General features: G+C 42.4%; 1 protein-coding gene and 1 long non-coding RNA gene across 10 annotated transcripts in view; one reads left to right on the top strand and one right to left on the bottom strand.

Moving 5' to 3' along the window:
- LOC116846545 (nephrin-like) overlaps nucleotides 1-18,555 on the bottom strand; it is a 331,343-nt gene that overhangs the window by 145,235 nt on the left and 167,553 nt on the right. The window lies entirely within an intron of this gene.
- LOC116846617 overlaps nucleotides 1-18,555 on the top strand; it is a 179,024-nt gene that overhangs the window by 105,365 nt on the left and 55,104 nt on the right. For all 3 annotated transcript variants that reach the window (XR_004378540.1, XR_004378541.1, XR_004378539.1), the window contains one exon: nucleotides 6,590-7,187. This is a non-coding gene — a long non-coding RNA (uncharacterized LOC116846617). The remainder of the gene's footprint in view (nucleotides 1-6,589; nucleotides 7,188-18,555) is intronic.

Genomic DNA, 18,555 nt, shown 5'->3' on the forward strand with positions numbered 1-18,555 from the left:
AGGCTCCTTTTTTCTCGCCAGCCGTCGCCAGGCGAAATAGCTCAGGTATCGTTTCTCGCAAAAAGAGAGATACGCTTAACGGGGGAAAAAACCGAAAGAACACGTGTGTCTATTTCGCGATACAGGCTAAACTGGTTCCACGTACGTTTCACGGTGTTCGATAACTAAAATTGAACGATCGTGCTTTGCGTATCTTAAATGTTCGAGTTGAAGTTTTAGTTCCACTAACACTTCAAATTCCGTTTAACTTGGAAGAGATTGTACAAGCTATTGTTCTACCTTGATATTACAAATAATTACTTAATATCGTTTTCTCCATGTTGAAAATCGCCTTTGAAGAAGAATTTCAGAATTATTTAGTTCGATTATCTCAGTACTCTAGCTGAATTTAATTTTTCAATTTTTATTAATTTTAATTTTAATATTTTTAAATTCAATATACACAATGTGTTAATTATAAGTAACTTGTTTAACTACAAATAGGGAATATGTATATTAAACAAATATTATATATATATATATATATAATCTAACAATAATTAATGTTCAAGTGGTATAATTGGTAGATAAACAGACAGGAAATTTGATTTCTTTATAATCATTCCTTTCCTTTTTAGCGTTGGAAATGCATACACAGAATTAATACATTTATATATCTATATATACATCTAAAATATATTATATATCCCTGCCCACATTCTGGCTTCCCGATTCGGCGCTCTGCTGCAATTCTATCAGGGAAAACCCGAGTGTTAATTAATGCGAAGCCATCGCGAGTTCGATTAAATATTTCGGTAAAACATTTTGTGAAAGTGTAATGTATCACTCGGTACGAAAAAGAATGCATCGCAATAACAAAACAATAACAAGCAAAAGGGACTTATCAACCCGCGTCGATCGCCAGCCGCCGTGCCTCTCCCCTTCCCCCTCCTAGGCTGAATGTTACTAAGAATACACTACCAAAACATTACCTTCAAAACGGTTAAACTCATCTTTGTCCTATCTCGAGCGTTCAGTATGTCTCGAGCCGACGAACGACGTGTATACCACGGACTACGAATATCGGAACATTGTTTATCATCTCGTCCGAGTGATAAAAGTAAAAAATTTGTCGGATCTTTTGAGATACTTAATCAGGTTCTCGTTGGCGTCGCGCTATTTAACACATCTTTGATCGAATCGCGCGAGTGTGAGTACGAGTATCAGGATGCTGAATCGAGAGGCCACGGTGCAGGACGTTGGGACGTGGTGGGCATACATCATATATTGCCAGGTGTGCCGGTCATTTATTATGCAGGAGCTTTCCGTTTTTGGGCGATTGAGGAACTTGCCGAGAACAAAGATATACCCGTGTCGAAATTTAGGCTGGCATTCGTGGTCACTCGTCATTCGATCGATAATTATAGCTTCATTAATCCTAGATTGGTCGTCGATACTATACTTATATTTATACACTGTACCTATTGTTATATTATTTCGTACGACAAATATTGATCCAAATAACGGGCGATGAATATGAATCTGTAATCAATCATGCTCCCAGTCAAAGATTGTAAATAATTCACAAGCACGAATGCCGGCCATAGAATCTGATTTTAATCTCGACAATGTTGATTCGTTTTACGTCCAATAATGCTCCGTGAATCGCGAATACGATCTTATTTACATTTGCAAATGCTTTTTTCTGTTATTGCTTATTCTTGTTACTGCACAGATCTAAGATTTTTAAATCTCCTTGTAAGTAGCATTACTGCCGAGGCTAAATTTAAGTCTCTGTCGCGTAAACGGCATTATTAGACATAACTGTTATCTTTGTCTTCACAGCTTCCCATCAACTCTTTAAGCTCTTTTAAGAGCTTCTAATCTCATCTTCCAACGCCAACAACGGCAAAATAAAAAAAAATAGGATGAGATGAGAATAAAGAGTAAATTCAAGTGAAATATTGCACGGAAAAAAAGATTTGTTTGAATTAACCAAATATCTGGTCGAATATAAACGATGCAGAAATTCCAATTGAAGTAACCCGAATTCTGTTTAACAAGATTTTTGGTTGATTTAAACAGAATTCGGGTTACTTCAATCGGAATTTCTGGATCGTTCATATTCGACCAGATATTTGGTTAATTTAACCAACCTTTTTGTCCGTGTGAGATAATCTGATAGTCATATCTGGTACCCACATGTTTGTCGAAAACTGAAAAAAATTTCTTTTTCAAGTAATATATTTCGTTCAGAATTAGATAGAACTCTGCGACCAATTAAAATATCGCTCTAGTAATGCGAGTATATACAATACAACTACAAATTTTACAAGTAATAACAAATTGTTACAAATTCGAAATGATGTGTACAAGATGCTGGCAACAGCTTCTCCAAATTCCTCCGTTTCTGGGGGTTTTATTAATTATATGTTCGTTGCGTATAATTAATGAAGTCCAGTCAATTAACGTGTACTTTTGATGGCGTGGACTGCACGAATACTTGTGGGTGTAGGAATATGTTTGTCGAATATATACGAGTTAAATAGATTGGCATGGAAATCGTAGCTAAGTATCGAATGCAAACCTCCGCGATATCTCTAATATTCTTTATTAATATCGAAATGATCGATAAATATATATGTCGTGTAACAAATATAGATACACGTTAATAAAATCGCTCTCGAGATAGAATTGATCTAACGTGGGTAAACTGTGGGATTCTCGTCATGTCGCTTTTCGCAATATCGCTAAATAATTTTGAATCGTGCACTCAATCAAATTGGTCGCTGCGAATTTTAATGAAACATTTAATCCAAGTTTAATCCTTTGAAGCACCGAACTTTCAAAATTCGGATAAAATATTCATATCACATCTAGAATGACAACCCAAAAGATCATTCCTTTTGATTTTTTCTATTTTCCCATTTTTACAGAATAAATGTTTCGCTATGCAAACACCGCGCGACAAAATATTTCCATCACTATGCGCAAGCTGAGTGGTGGTTTCGTTGCGAGATCTCTGTGCCTGAAGCTATGATTTGGCTCTAATAGGAGATCTCACGGTGAAACCACTGTGCCCCAAAGGGTTAATATATGCGTCATTTAACATTCTGGGTGTTTGCTCGTATCGTCTCATCCCGACGCGCCTCGTCTCTCGTATCCCACAATCGGCGCGATCAAACGCTGGAAGACGGAAAGAGCGCCTCGTTCCTCCGCGATTTTTCGCGGGCTTTGTGAAACTCGGCGCGCCCCAACTCTTGGACAACTATTTCCAACGAATTCCGAAGCTGTCGGATTAATCGAAAGGACGTGCCGGAAGTGCATTTCTGGAGAAGCACGCAGCAATCGTGCCGGCATTCGTTTCGCGGTCTCGGCGCACACGGCGCAACTATTCCGAACTATCGGTCGAAACTGTCAATTTGCACAGAAGAGTCAGTCCACGGCTGAAACGTTCCTCCAGCGGCGAATAAATAACGTCTGCCGGAAGTACGTTGCAGAATTCGCGCGAGACGGATCGATCGTAGTAGGCATCTCTACGGTTAATACGAGGTCGTTCGACTCTCTTCCCCGCCCATATTCTCTCTCTCTCTCTCTTTCTCTCTCTCTCTATCTTCCTGAGCTATAAGCTACGTTTGGTCAGTCGTAAAGCGGTCGAGTTAAACACAAAGAAAAATCAGCGATCGGCAGAGGCGAATAAACCGGGATTTAACATGACTCGGATCGTGCCAATTTCCCGGTAACGTCGCCAAATACAGAGCGAGAAAATAATATGTTTGAACAAGCGAATTAATTTCCACAATAAAGGTAAATGCACAATTTATTCGGCGTGACGCGGCGGCTACATCGCGGAAATGTTCGAAACAAACGAAAAGAAGAGAAGAAACCGTATCCGACCGCGAGACACGTCCCGTGCGCGATTCGCACGATCCGCTCGCGGTGCAGTCTCGCGTACTTGAATAGCTCAAGAAAATCCCGCGTGCGAGGTATATACTTAGGGGTCTCGGTTTTGGTAGGAATATTTCACTGTCCGGCGCAAGAGCGGCGGAAAAAAGGCCGCAGGGGAGAAAGAAGAGAGAGAGAGAGAAAGAGAGAAAGTGCGGTGCGGGGACAGAAGGATCTAGCGCGAGCGGCGAAATTAGCTCCGTCGATCCAGATTGAAAAAGTACCTATAATCGTAAGAGCTTTTTTCCGTGCTGCCGGGGACGCGAGAGGAGTCGACAAATGGAGGGGAAGAACGTGGAAGAAAATAAAGCCCGAGACAAATGGTGCTCCTTGTGCGTCAGTTGCGGAGAACGTCCGCGCCTTATAAATCGACGCATCGACACCCGTTACATCCGATCAAAGGGGGAAAAAAGAGAGAGAGAAAGGGAGAGAGGAAGGGGGAAAACCAAAGACGGCAGGCTTTCTCTCCTTTCGGACCGGAGAAGAAAAAAAAAAGGAAAACGCGATTGTAAATCTCTCCGTAATGACGTTCGATCGATCGTGAGCGCGCACGCGGGTGTGTGTCTGACAAATTTTTCGCTTCTGCGCTCTTCTCTTCCTTTTTACGCTTGTTTATTCCCTTCCGCACGACATCCGCGCGCTTTAGCGAAGCGACGGTAACCAACGATCGAACCGCGCGCCGACCAGGATTAAATCGTCCAAATCGATTTGTTTAGCGCGGCAGCTCGCGTGTAACATTATAGTTTTGCGTGAAATCATCGGCAAGGTCGTTAGTTTAATTGAATGCGCGCTCGCCCGATCGGATCGTTATAATTTCATTTCACACCGTCGACTCCGTCGGAACATCGGAAATGGACGAGTATCACGCGCGCCGAGCGATTGTTCTTCCGTTGCTCTTCCATTCGCGCCGTTATCTTGCACAGAAAAAACGTAAACCATGAGAGAGGGAGAGAGAGAGAGGGAAAAGGGTGAGGAAAGAAAGAAAGGAAAAAAGTTTTCAGCACTTGGAAAAATTCTCGCCTACCCAAAACCGAGATTAACTCGCGAGATGCAGCTGCAGGCAGAAAGGAGTTTCCCGCCGTGGAGCTTTTCTCTTTGCACTGCTGGATAAAGAAGATAGCGAGAAAGAGGCACGGAAGGATAGAGATTGAGAGGGCGAGAGAAAGAAAGAGACAGTGAGAGAGAGAGAGAGAGGGAGAGAGAGAGGGAGGGAGGTAGTGTGCGGAGAAAATAGAAAAAAAGAAAAAAAGGAGCGACGCGGTGTGTTTCAGTTGTGAAAACGCTTGCTCCTCATAAATCTTTCCCTCCACGTTACTCCCGAATCATCCCTCACGCTCTAAAACAAAATTAATCTCGCTGTCTATCCGACGAGTGCATCGTTGTGACGTTTTTTTCAATAAAATAATGGGCAAGGAGATAAAAAGTCAGAATTTTCCGGGGTAATTCGACGAAGCGAATTCGTCTCGTAGTCGCTTCCGATCCTCGCGACAAAATCAGCGAACTGCGTGCTTGAATGTAGGAGGAAAGAAAGAAAAGAAGGAAGAGATGGAAAAAAGAAGACAGCTATTGCGCGGAAACGAGAGCTCCATATATTCGACTTATATCAATATCGCGATCAAACAGCTCTAATCTTTTCAAAAGTGACGCAAAGACTATGAATTTGAATAAGCCGCGTGTGTGTTGCGGAACGATATAAATCTCTCGGTAAACTGATGGTCAAAAAGACCATTTTCACGTGGAAAAATTCCACGCTCATGTCGCGTGACGATATTTTTTCCCTCTCTCTCTCTCTCTTTCCCTTTTTTGGAAAATGTTACAGTTCCACTCGTGAGGAGGGGAGGAGCGCGCACGCGGTGGGGAAAAACGAGAAAAAAGTCGTACAGAGGGAAAGAGAGAAAGTCACGACTCTCCTATACATCGCCCGCGATACTTTTTTTTGCATGCTCCGACGAAATTTAGGGGAATGGCTTGATGAGGAAAGAGAGAGAAGACGATGAAAACGCGTGGAAAAGGGTGGCACGCGATACAGTCAATACAGCCTTCTATGTGCGTCAGTTGCAAAAAACGCTTGTATGTCACGTATCACCTCACTTCATGGCCGGAACAATTCATGAAAACTAAAATTAAACCAAGCGGGCGAGCGGCGCCGCGCCGCTGCGGGGAGAGTACGGGGAGAAAATCCTTTCGATCGCATATTTCCGAGATAAAAATATTCAAGTGGCGGCACAATGACGCGATTTGTATGCAGCCGCGGTCGCGAAAAACGGCTGCTTCAAACAAACCGCGTCGCTCTCTAATTTGAAAAACTTTTCGCTATATTACTCGGGCGCGATACGAGCGCTCCACTCTACGCAGTTCCTCTCGAGATTCAATGGTTTTGAGGTCAACGAGTATGTCTAACTGACACAGTGTCAGACGAATCGGTGCCGAAACTACGCTCGAGTCGAAATTTGGAATCTGCTGTAAGTCCCGCAGATGCTAATGTCGCCTTTTGATGCTGCCTACATGCTCCGACATGTTGGCGCGATGCTCCGTTAAACATATAGAAATTTTTGTTTCGCTTCTGTCTTCCTCGCGTTTCTCTAGACGCCTTTTATTTCTCGACGTTTTTCTCAAGCGCTTATAATACTTCACTCAAAGCGTTTAATTTAACGTTTGGTTATAGAAACAAGTGTACGGCGCGAGAGAGCACTACAACAATTGTGGCAAGAAGTGTAAATACATCTTGTACCATTGCCAACGGTCGTCGCTCATCAAAGAACACCGGTCGACTGAACCAACAGCGAATCAACAGTCGCAACATCCGGAACCTTCAAAGAGGTCAAATGTGTCTCGTAAACTTTTCTGGATCATTCAGTCCCGGGCTGGCGAGCGACACGCACACCACTGACTACGTATGTCAACGCATTATCTGTTGTCGCCCCGCACAATCAAAACATTCGCAAGGCGGTTCAAATTTGTCTTCGCACCTCGCGAACCTTTCCGGATTATTCAGTCCCGGGCCGGTGAGCGACATTAGGGACCACGTTATTTATTGTTCGTCGTGGATAATTGAACTATTTCCCTTGAGAGTACTTAATTAATCTCTCGTCGGCATCGCATTATTTAACTCGTGTGTCTTCGATTGAGTCGTGTCTACGCGAGTGTCAGTGTCAGTGCAGCACGACGGAGCAGCCAGCTGGGTCGAGAAACTAGAACGAAAGTCGCAGGACGCAGGACAACAGGACGTGGGCAGCGATACATCAACGATACATATTTTCAAGGTGTGTCAAATTATTTATTATATAGGAAATATCCGTTTTTAACGGACGGGAAATACTCGAGTCGAAATTTAGGCCGGTACTTATAGCTTAACATCGTTTGAAATATCATTGTAGCTTCATTGATCTCCGATTAATCGTCTCAATTTGCACTTCTTACATTATTTCACACAAGAAATACATCCAAACAGACGAATAACGTCACATGAATACGAACTTGTAATTAATTATGCTCTCAATCGAAGATTGTGTATAAATTTACAACTATGAATACCGGCCTCAGAAGCTAATATAAATCTTGCAAGTGCTGGTTACGTCTAATAATGCTCTTTTATCCGCGAGTGCCATCTTATTCACATCTGCCAACAATGCTTTCTTTTCGTTTCTGCATAATCTTGTTATTGTACGAAATCCAAGCTTAAATTTCCATTAGTAAACACAGCATTATTAGACACATAACTGTTATCTTTGTGTTTGCAGCTTCATATAAGCTCTTTTAAGAGCTACAGATCTCATCAAAACTTCCATCAAAAAGACAAAAAAAAAGAAAAGAGGAAATAAAGAGAAAAGACAAAAAGAAAAAAAGAAAAAAGAAAAAGAGAAAAATTAGGAAGAGATGAGATTAAGCATTATTATTTTACCTTTTTATTCACACTTTCATTTGCTAAATAATTTAACCTCTGATTATCAATATAAATTTCGTTCGAACGAATAGCCACATTTCGCCGACTGCCAATCACGAGTATATATTTGCCAATTAATATATCAATGTGCGATAACGCCATGCTTCGTTCATTGTCAATTATAATTGACATATGATTATCATATGATTTTATCGACGGGCGCGAGGATTCTCTTATCAAAATGACGTATCCATATCCTCTCTTTCAGAGTTTGCACAAACGATGTGCTTCTCTCGAGATTTTTTCGACCGCGGCGATTATCGCAAGTGACAGTGAGCGAGTGTTGTTTCTGCGCACTCGATGCATCCAGCCGTTTAATTTTTTCGACATTTTCTCCGCGAAGCGTGTGTGTCAGTTAGGAAACGGGGAACGGCCTTGATCGCGTCGCGCGTCTCTTGATTTTGTCATTTTGTTCAAAAATATCGAAATACATGTCGGATCTCGAATTTCCATCGTCGAATCGTGACTGTCTCGAGCGACCCGTGGGTCACGAGTGAAATTTTATTAAAATATATTGAAATAATCTAATATTAAATAATTAAAAAGTCGAATTCAATTAAAGTAATATTAAAAGCAATTAAAAAATAATAAAAAAGTTTAAATGTTAAGGATTTATTGCCCGTATAGTCCGTACACAAACTAGTAACATCGTATTTTTACTTTAACATCACAATATATTTATATTTTATATTTATATTTTATATTTTATATTTTATATTTTATTTATTTTATTTTGTATTATTTCAAATTTTTTCTATATTTTTATCTCTCTTTTTCAATTACAGTGAAATTATGCACACATAAATTTTGAATATTTAAAGTATATGTATCCAAAAAGTTGGGGTTCTTGTCATTATCTTTCTTTAATTATCTTTTCCATCACTCAAGATAGCATTATCATATATTTTCACATAACAGCACGATTTAAAATATTTCCAAGTAGAAGGATGACGTCAAATGATATATTAATGACGTATTATTCACGTTAGAGGTATTATTAGTACATTATCAAAACATAATTTGACGTCATCGTATTTGCTGAGCTTACATTTCAGAAGAATAACTTTTGATCCAGACTGGATCAATGTCGAATTATTTGTGATCACTTTTAGACGTAATATTGATTAATCTATAAAATTTCTTCAAGATCTTTATTATATATTTTTAAAATATGCGGGCAATACATCCTTAAATAATTCTTCAACGAATACTTCTCCGATCTTCCTTATATGGAGAAAACAGCAGTGAACGATTATCTACATTCTGCAGTATTGGTAAGTCAATAGTTCGTACATCTCGAGATTCTTCATTGACTCTTCAAGTTCGACGGAATTTGCAGGGTCAATATAGAATTAAAATTTCGACTCGGGTAATCGTTCTCAGTCCTTCTTTAAATCTCCACATGGAGTAAACGACAATAAGTTACGATTTGTACTACAAGTACAAAGTACACTGAAAAACTCATTTAGTTGAGTTAACCAAAATTTGGTTAAAATAAGGTGGAATAAATAGCTTGATATTAAAAATGTTTTTAAATTTTATACGTAAAATACATATTTGGTCTGTCAAATATATATCTTTTGAACGGACTCCGTGTAAATGTTTACGCAAAATATATTTTCAATTAATTAATCGAATTTCTGCATTTTTATTTTCGCGTGCAATATGCTTGTGCTGTTGCATGCCGTTATCAATAATTCGTCGCGATTATTCGAGAGAAGGTTTGAATTCTTGAAACAAAAATGAAACAGTTTAGTTTCAGAGAATCAAATCTTTGATAGAAAGAATGAAATTTTGGTCCTCACAACCGAAACATTTGTTCGACCTTATTTTAACCAAGTTTTGGTTAACCCAACACGGAAAAAAAGATTTGCTAATATATGGACAACTAAAATTACTGCAGGAGCAAATTTTCTTGCTTTCATAGCAAAGTCATTTAGTTGTGATAGCTAAAAGATTTGCTAATATATATATATATACTACTGTGTCCAAAAAGTAAGGTGACATTGCATTTATTTCGAAAATTCTTTATTTATTCTTGCAAATCAATTTCGTCCCCTTCAAAGTAATCCCCTCCTGATATAATACACTTATTCCAACGGATTTTCCAATCTTCGAAACAGTTGTAATAATCGATTTCAGGAATGGCCTTTAGCTCCTTCTTCGCAGCGGCTTGAATCTCTTCTATCGACTCGAAACGGTGTCCCCGGAGCCAGAAGTCGCATGGAGCCAAATCAGGTGAATACGGTGGTTGTGGAACGATATTAGTCGAGTTTTTGGCTAAAAAATCACGAATAATCAGCGCAGTGTGTGACGGTGCATTATCGTCACACAGTTAGCCGCTGCGAAGAAGGAGCTAAAGGCCATTCCTGAAATCGATTATTACAACTGTTTCGAAGATTGGAAAATCCGTTGGAATAAGTGTATTATATCAGGGGGGGATTACTTTGAAGGGGACGAAATTGATTTGCAAGAATAAATAAAGAATTTTCGAAATAAATGCAATGTCACCTTACTTTTTGGACACAGTAGTATATATATATATATTAGCAAATCTTTTAGCTATCACAACTAAATGACTTTGCTATGAAAGCAAGAAAATTTGCTTTTGCAGTTAATATTTTTAGTTGTCCATATATTAGCAAATCTTTCTTTTCTGTGAACAAAATGAATTTTTCAGTGTAGCACAATAATCTTTATGAACGCTACATCTCGAGATTCTTCACTGGCCTACAAGTTCTACAAATATTTACAAATTTAACGAAAGATTTAAATTTTGACTTTAAATATCGTTCACGTCCTGCGTAAGGAAATTGAGAGACCGCGAATTGGGAGAAATTGACGTCGCGACCCGCTCAAGATCGGGATAGCCGAGCGTTTTCACGGTAAAAATTGGGAACAGTAAAAATGAGTTCGCGAGCGAGAAACGACAACTGAAATCAGCTGATCTTCGTGCCGGAAGCCTTGGGGTGATATTTTTATCTTCAGGTGCTCTTAAGCGTCGCGATTCGCGATACGATGGAGTCTCGCCCAGTTTTCCGAGGACTCGATCTTTGTTACGCGCAGACAGCTATCGATTCCGCCGATACAATCGTCCTTGCCAGAAATAATCGAGATAAATGATACAATGGTACATAACACGGCGTGTTCGCTTTTCCCTTATCCAAAAAAGCGAGTTCGCCGCGCAAGTATCGCGATGTTGCACGGACCGGAGTTTGTATAAGTAAAATATTGACAGGCGAGATAAAAAGCCACGAGTGAGAGATATGTATGATGTTATCAGTAAAAAGGAAATAGAGAGAGCGAAGGAGCCAATCCTCCCGTATTGTATCGAAAGCCGGTCATTTATCACGAATCGCTTTTGACCAAGCCGTTCTTACAACAATGGGAATGAAATTAACGTTAGGAACCGACGAAAAAGAGCCTATAATCTTGAGAGCTTTCTTGCGATTATTCAAGAGAATAATCGCGACGAATTATTGATAACGGCATGCAACAGCACAAGATGTCGCGCGCGAAAATATAAGTGCAGAAATTCAATTAATTAATTGAAAATATATTTTGCGTAAACATTCACACGGAGTCCGCTCAGAAGGTATATATTTGACAGACCAAATATATATTTGTTACATATAACATTTAAAAATATTTTTAATATCAGGCTATTGAGAAATTATCGGATCGGCCAAAGTTTACCTAGCTTAACAGCGCTTTACACACGAGCGCTGAAATAGACTGTAACGTGCATTATCGATGCATACACGGCCGTTGAATTACTTGCGTGTGCGTTTGAACCCCGCTTAATAATTCGTTCGTTGTGTATGCGTCAACGCGGCTGCAGTTTATCGCTATGCGCGCATAGCTCTAGAAGCACGGATTTTCTCCGGGGAAATCTGCCAGGTGCGACGAAATCGATCCGCGAAAAAGAGGCGAGAAAAAAAGCAAGGACAACCGCGGAAGCTTTTCGATTTGGACTCGTGCATTTGCAAATCTCCGCAACGCGGCGCGACGTGCTCGCTCGGATTCTTCCCGTCGCGTTAATTACACCGGGCCACGACGCCCCGTTCGACGGGGTAATTACAGCCGTTCGCGGCTCAATTTTGCGGAGCGTTTTTCCTTCGCGATATCGCCGACTCTCGTCGTCCGGTGTGCGCCATTCGTGAGTGCAAATTGGAGGCAGCTCCTCAAGTTCTCGCCGATAATCACGTCGTTAATGATACGCGTCTGGTTAGTTTTATTCAGGTTCGGGCGTAAATGTGTAGACAATGAATAATCTACGAGGGTTGTTTAAAGAGCGTAGTTTGTTAAAAAATTAATTAAGAAGTGTTTGTTATTTATTTTATCCTGAGAGACAGCGATATTTATGATGTAAATTTATAAACGTACTTTGTTTCCTAAATAAGTTCCCAGGAAATTCTCTAGTTACATTTTTACCTCCTCTCGGAGTTAGATCTACCAATCTGTCATATGATGAAACGAAAAGTTCATGCAATTTGTTATCTTCTTGAAACATTACACTTGTAATTTGTGTCAAATAATAGAGAACAAATACGATAACTGTCTCATAATTAAGTTACTCATACATATTTTAATATAATTTACAATATTCTATACACACACACACACACACACACACACACACACACATATATATATAATACAATATTTTACAATATTCTACCGTTTGTATTGTCTGCATGAAAGAACATCGTGCACAGATTACATAGATAATATATTCGATCTCAAAATCTACAGCCCTTAACTAAAGCAAAGAATAATCGCGGTAGTTTGTCTCTCCTTCCTTGCACAATGCGTCGACGCGAAAAATCGGCGGTTATCGATGAATACGTACGTGCGATTCCGATTTTTGCCGCGCGAATTTCGCCCGACGATTAAATCCGGCGATCGTTCAGCGTAAAGCCGATACGTTACATGACACAAAACTCGAATAATGATTCACTGATAACACGTGTGCGCACGTGTGTTTTTTCAGGCAGAACGCCCCGTGATGGCGGCCGGCGCGATGAAAGCTGGCGCAATTTTGCCCTCCCCCCCCCCCCCCCCCCCCCCCCCCCCCCCCCCCCCCCCCCCCCCCCCCCCCCCCCCCCCCCCCCCCCCCCCCCCCCCCCCCCCCCCCCCCCCCCCCCCCCCCCCCCCCCCCCCCCCCCCCCCCCCCCCCCCCCCCCCCCCCCCCCCCCCCCCCCCCCCCTCCCCCCGGCATTTCTATTCTCGCCGCGAGTATTATTTATGAGCACTTATCCCGGGTTTTCCAAGATGTCGTCCTTTCCTCGATCTCGCGAATAGACTACGAACATCTCCGGGACATTGCGGTCTCCCTGCGCGTCGCGGACGCAGCGGAAAAACGATAAATCGACGGCGGCGGTGTCCCGCGTTACGGATTAATACGGTTCCGAAAATTTCCATAACCGCGCCCCTAAATCACGCTCCGCGGAGCCTCGCGCGCGGACTGTGTGTGAAGTAATAAAACTTTAATACTGATAATGTCTCGCGCGCAGAGACCACACGCGGAGTATTCAAAACGCTCGCGTAGCAAAAATGTATAATCCCTTCCTTTCGCTTCCTCTTCGTGTGCTCTTTCTCTCGGTTATAATCGCCTTTTTACATTCTTTTTTTCTTTAATTTACATCATCGCCGAAACGCTCTTTCTCTCTTTCTCTCTCTCTCTCTCTCTCTCTCTCCTTCTCTCCCCCACGGCTGATCGAAATTAAATAACGCGAGAGGAAAACGAAAGTCTTCGTAGCAGGGGCGAGCACACGGTATTTCTCGTAAATTCGGCTCATAAAATAATCATTGATATTCGAGGAGACGATCCCGTCGTCGCGTCCCTCAGGTCTTCTTACGACGACATTATGATCGGATCGTCCTTTTACGCGTGTACTTCTCTCCCTCGCTCGTATGATCGCCATTCGTCGGAGATTTGTCCGATCGTTTCGCCCCTCCCGGGGGAGGAGGTCTCGCCCTCTATAGCCTTATGACTAATGTCGGCTAGCCGGACACGAGAAAAGTTCGCGGAATCTTCCCGTGGGAATTAGCGTGAAGTCGAAAATTGCCCCGCGACGGGGATCATCGGATGGGCAATTTCGTCCCTGTCAACGAGCCCCGAGATCCGGCGAATTATTGTCACCTCGTCACACCTACAGATGTGTGCAGTGAGTAGAGTGAGATTGAGCGAAAGTGTCGGTATTAAATACCTAATAGCGCTGAGAGTAGATGCGCATAGGTCGATTTGTGTGCCTTACTGTAGCAGTAACTGGCTTGGAAGTTTAAGTGAATTTGAGCAAGTACATTTAAGCAGGGTACATTTCAGTAAGTACCGTGTTGAACACACATACATCAGATAATTTATAGCACACAGATACATAGGTTCTAGTCTGATAACTCTGACAATATAATGGGAAGACGATGTTTGGTATTTGTAACTATAATCACGCGAGGAATGCGTACTATAAATCATAGTCAAGAAAATCATTCTCCTACTCAATTCTGCTACAATTAGTGACAACTTTATATGCACGTTACCATTTTCATACGGCTGAGGCCAACAGTAACTACGATTTTAATTAAATGAATTATTTCGTTCTCTCAGTGTTAAGGCAATCAAGCTGGCTGATGTATGTCACGAGGTTCTTTTGCGGATTATAACATAAACATGGGCTGTAATAAAACGCACGGAAACGCTCATGGCTTAGATAGTACCGCGCAATGTCAACTGACGTGGATTATCATGTTCACCGGAAACCGCATCCATTACATGCGATATAATTTGTCATTATCCACGAGGTTTCCATTACTGTCGTACGGGTGCGAATTTCACGACGCCATCGAGACGGGGATGAGAGCTGCAGCTCGGCGATATTAAATGGCGACATAATTTGACGAAAAACGGAAAACGCGCGGCACCACGCACGTCAATCGGCGCGCTAGCACGACGTAGAAAAGAGAAAGAGAGAAAGACGAGAAATGACGGGAGAATGAGCGAGCGAGATTTAATTAAACGCGCATCGTCCGCGGATTTTATCGCGACGCGTCAACTGTCACTCAGATGGCAAGTAATCGTTATATAATCGCGACAGCGGTATAATCAAACGTCGGGTCATTAATTTGCGAATTTTGTAATTCGTGATCGCCCCGACCCGCTGACTCCACGCGACGAAATTCGCCGACAACACGCCGATGTCACGTCACGAAATTCAATAACGCCGTACTTTGTCGTATGAAGCAACATAACGAGGCGTAACGCGCGATATATCGTTTGGATACCATCATAATGATAATACGGTAACGTTACTCGTTCCATGACGCGATGCGCGTCTGCCTGCCTCTCTTTATCTCTCTCTCTCTCTCTCTCTCTCTCTCTTTTAGCGTTCTCAACCTCCATCCGTCAAGATCCATCGATGATTTCGCGCTGCGCGACAAATAATAACGCGCGATTTGCAGTGCGTGAAGACACACACGTACACATACGAACATCCACATAAAGGCACGATTGTGGATACGCGTAATTTCGTGCGATCGTGACTGTTAATTCCTAACGTCATGACGCGGCATTTGTTACGTTCATTTACGATTCGACATAACGCACAATCATCTCATGGTGATTTGTGTCGTTACACACCCGATATCGCGACAGTCAATATTATGATACAATGGCGAATTAATGCCGTCGACCGAATGTACACCGACAGAACGAGTTAAACGGGGACATGGACCTTCCTGCGAGCTTTCCAGTTTTCGACGGATTTCAACCGTCGCGCGATCGTTCGCAAATTTTTGCGAACGCGTGATGCATAAATGCAGTATCGCGAACGGTAGACGGAGCTTTTTTCTCTCTTTCTCTATCTCTCTCTTGTCTTCTTCCTTTTTATTTCACTGAATATTTCGTAGGAATTGGTAAACATAGATTGGATATTTTAATGCATGACGTCGCACGAGCGTTCAACAAAACCGGCTATAAAACTCGGGCATTCCGAAAATACGCGATTATCGAAAGAGAAAGAATATTACAATTTATATTCTTAAGGATATTATTCTTTTCTTTTCATATACTCTTTTATTTTACTGTATTTCTGTTAGTGATGGGATAGACGGTCAGTAAGATCCGTTTTGCTAAGACAGTGCTGGGCATTAATCGATGAAAATTCTCTTTAACTGAAATAATCGGCAAGGCAACAATCGAAATTGATCGTCACGTATAAAATCACACATATAAAATCGTTACGTATAAAATAATTTCATGGATTGGTAAAATTGATTGTTAATGAGACTGACGTATTATTTATTGGTTAAAAATGAATTTCACCAATTCGGGATTACGCGACTGATTGATTCTGACTATTAATTTGTCAGTTGTTCTAGTCGAAGAAAATTTTTATCGATCAATATGTTAAAGAACACAATAAACTTCGTAATAAAACAAATTTTTTAATTGCACATCTCTCACGGTTCTTACAACACAGGTAGCGCACACAAAATAAAATAGCCAATTAGCGCAGGGAGAGATTGTCGATTTATTTCTCGTTTACAAAATTTAATAGCAATTTTGTCGTGGAATTCTCTCCGCGTATTTTTCGACGGTGCATATCTCTCCTCCCTCTCCTCTCCTTGCCGCCACTTTTTTCATTTTTTGTTCACTCCATACCTTTCATCGGACATGTTCGCGCGTCGCATAGGCTAAGGGGAGGGGGGAGAGATCGCTTCGCGCGTATCAGTGACGTATTAGTATTCGGTATGATTTTCTTCGCGCGTCAGTAACGCCATAGGAGACGCGGAGGACGGCTGACACGCCGGAGAACGTATCCATTTATTATCACGACGAACGGTATTTTGTCTCAGCGACACCCTGGAAAGATCGCGCCGCCGATCCGATACATCGTCGACGCGTGTGCGCGCGGCTCGGCAAAATCGGTGGTTGCGATAGGGATGATGTATCCGGCGCGTTTCACGTACGCGTTCGCCAGCATTTTTCGGCAGTGTCGCGGAGGGATGTAAAAGAGAACGCCAGCATGAGGCACCGTCGCGACGCCTTCCGTCGCTCCCGACATATAGCTATGTACATACACATGAATATGTGGGTGTGTATACAACGTAGTGCTTGCAGTTATGCTTCCCTCGTAGACAGACTGCCGGAGACTCTTCGTAGAACGTGCGGACGAAGAAGCGGCGTTTCGCGAGAGGTGAAGCGAAGGGAGATAGAGCGTATGGGAAATAAATTACTGCCAGCATCTGGTGATAACTGGAAAAGTTATCACACGTGCAGGCTCCGTGCCGCGGACGCCACGTACGTACGGAATGCCTTAGTTCTCCAAGTTTTCTCCTGTCTGTCCGGCATACATTGCCGTTGGTGCTTGCGCTGGACGAGGCCGTGTGTCTGCAATCGCCGTGAGACGATCCGCGGGAGATCTCGCCTTGCATTCTGGCGATATGCGGCGAGAGAGACTGAACATGTATAGAATTCGAGAGAGAAAGAGAAATAGGTATGGAGAGGAAAAGGAAGAGAGAGAGACAGGGAGAGAGGAGAGAGAGAGAAAGAGAGAGACAGAGGGAGGGAGAGGGAGGGAGAGAAACAGGGAGAGAGAGCCGCAAAACGCGCTTAGAAACGCTCGCGCACAAACCGCACGCTGAACTTTGTGTACGCGAGGTCGAGTTATTAATAGGAATTAGCGGGCATTACACGCGCGAGATGCTGCATTATTAGCGCGCTCTAATGCCCGTTTAACTCCTCTTTCTCGCTTAATACCGCGTAATCTTCCGACCAACGGATTCGCCGTGACACCACCAAGTCCCGCGATTTGAAGAAAATATCGCGACGTGATAACGAGACCGCTCGCGGAGAACTCGCGCGTCGGTGTGTGCGACGACGACCACTTATAGCGTCACACCAATCGGGCATTATCGGTAATTTCACAATAATTTACGCGGTGCCCGGCTCGTTACCGCGCTGGAAATTACTAACTGAAGTTCGGATATTGCGTTTAGCGCGGTGACAATTGGCGACGATACCAATTCGATTATTGTGTATATTCGATTAACGGTTCGCCGCCTTTCGCATATTTATAGACGAAAAATGAACGGAAGTTGCGCGACACGCCGACATTCTCGCGGAGATAGAAAGTTCGGCACGATTCATATGTTCTCGTGAGGAGTTTTTCCATTACAATTACTTCCGCTCGCGGAACACGTGCAGCTCAATCGTTTCATTCGGAAACACTGTTTGTGTTGTGGATATGCGTGTGTATGTAACGAGACGTTCGGTAATTCGATGAAGACGGCAAATGTTCCCCGACCGGCAGAGCCGGAATGGTTTTCCCTCCTGCCGAAACTTAATTTCACGTCATATTTCACAGCACGGTTCCTCTCTGAAGTTTTAACATTAAATACCTCGGTAAGTATGCCGCGGGTCGGAACTCCGCCGCACTGCACTGCACTCGGGCTAACGTCCGATTAAAGCTAGCCGAACGATGAGATTTCGTTATTTCTTCGTGTTTCCCCCATAAACGCAATTTGCGCAATTTGCCGTTCTCTCCGAAGTGACGCGAGAGCTCGCAAAAGGCCGTGTGTACGCGTCGCGACGTTCTCTCTGAGCCTGTCCTTTTTTTAGTTCAGCTACACTGTTAAATATTGGGGGGTCAAATTTAAACCAATTTCTTGAGTTAAATAATATTTAGTTA

The sequence above is a fragment of the Odontomachus brunneus genome, unplaced genomic scaffold (assembly GCF_010583005.1).
Source record: "Odontomachus brunneus isolate Ranch 3 - 2012 unplaced genomic scaffold, Obru_v1 Obru_scaffold_004, whole genome shotgun sequence".
Lineage (NCBI taxonomy): Eukaryota > Metazoa > Arthropoda > Insecta > Hymenoptera > Formicidae > Odontomachus > Odontomachus brunneus.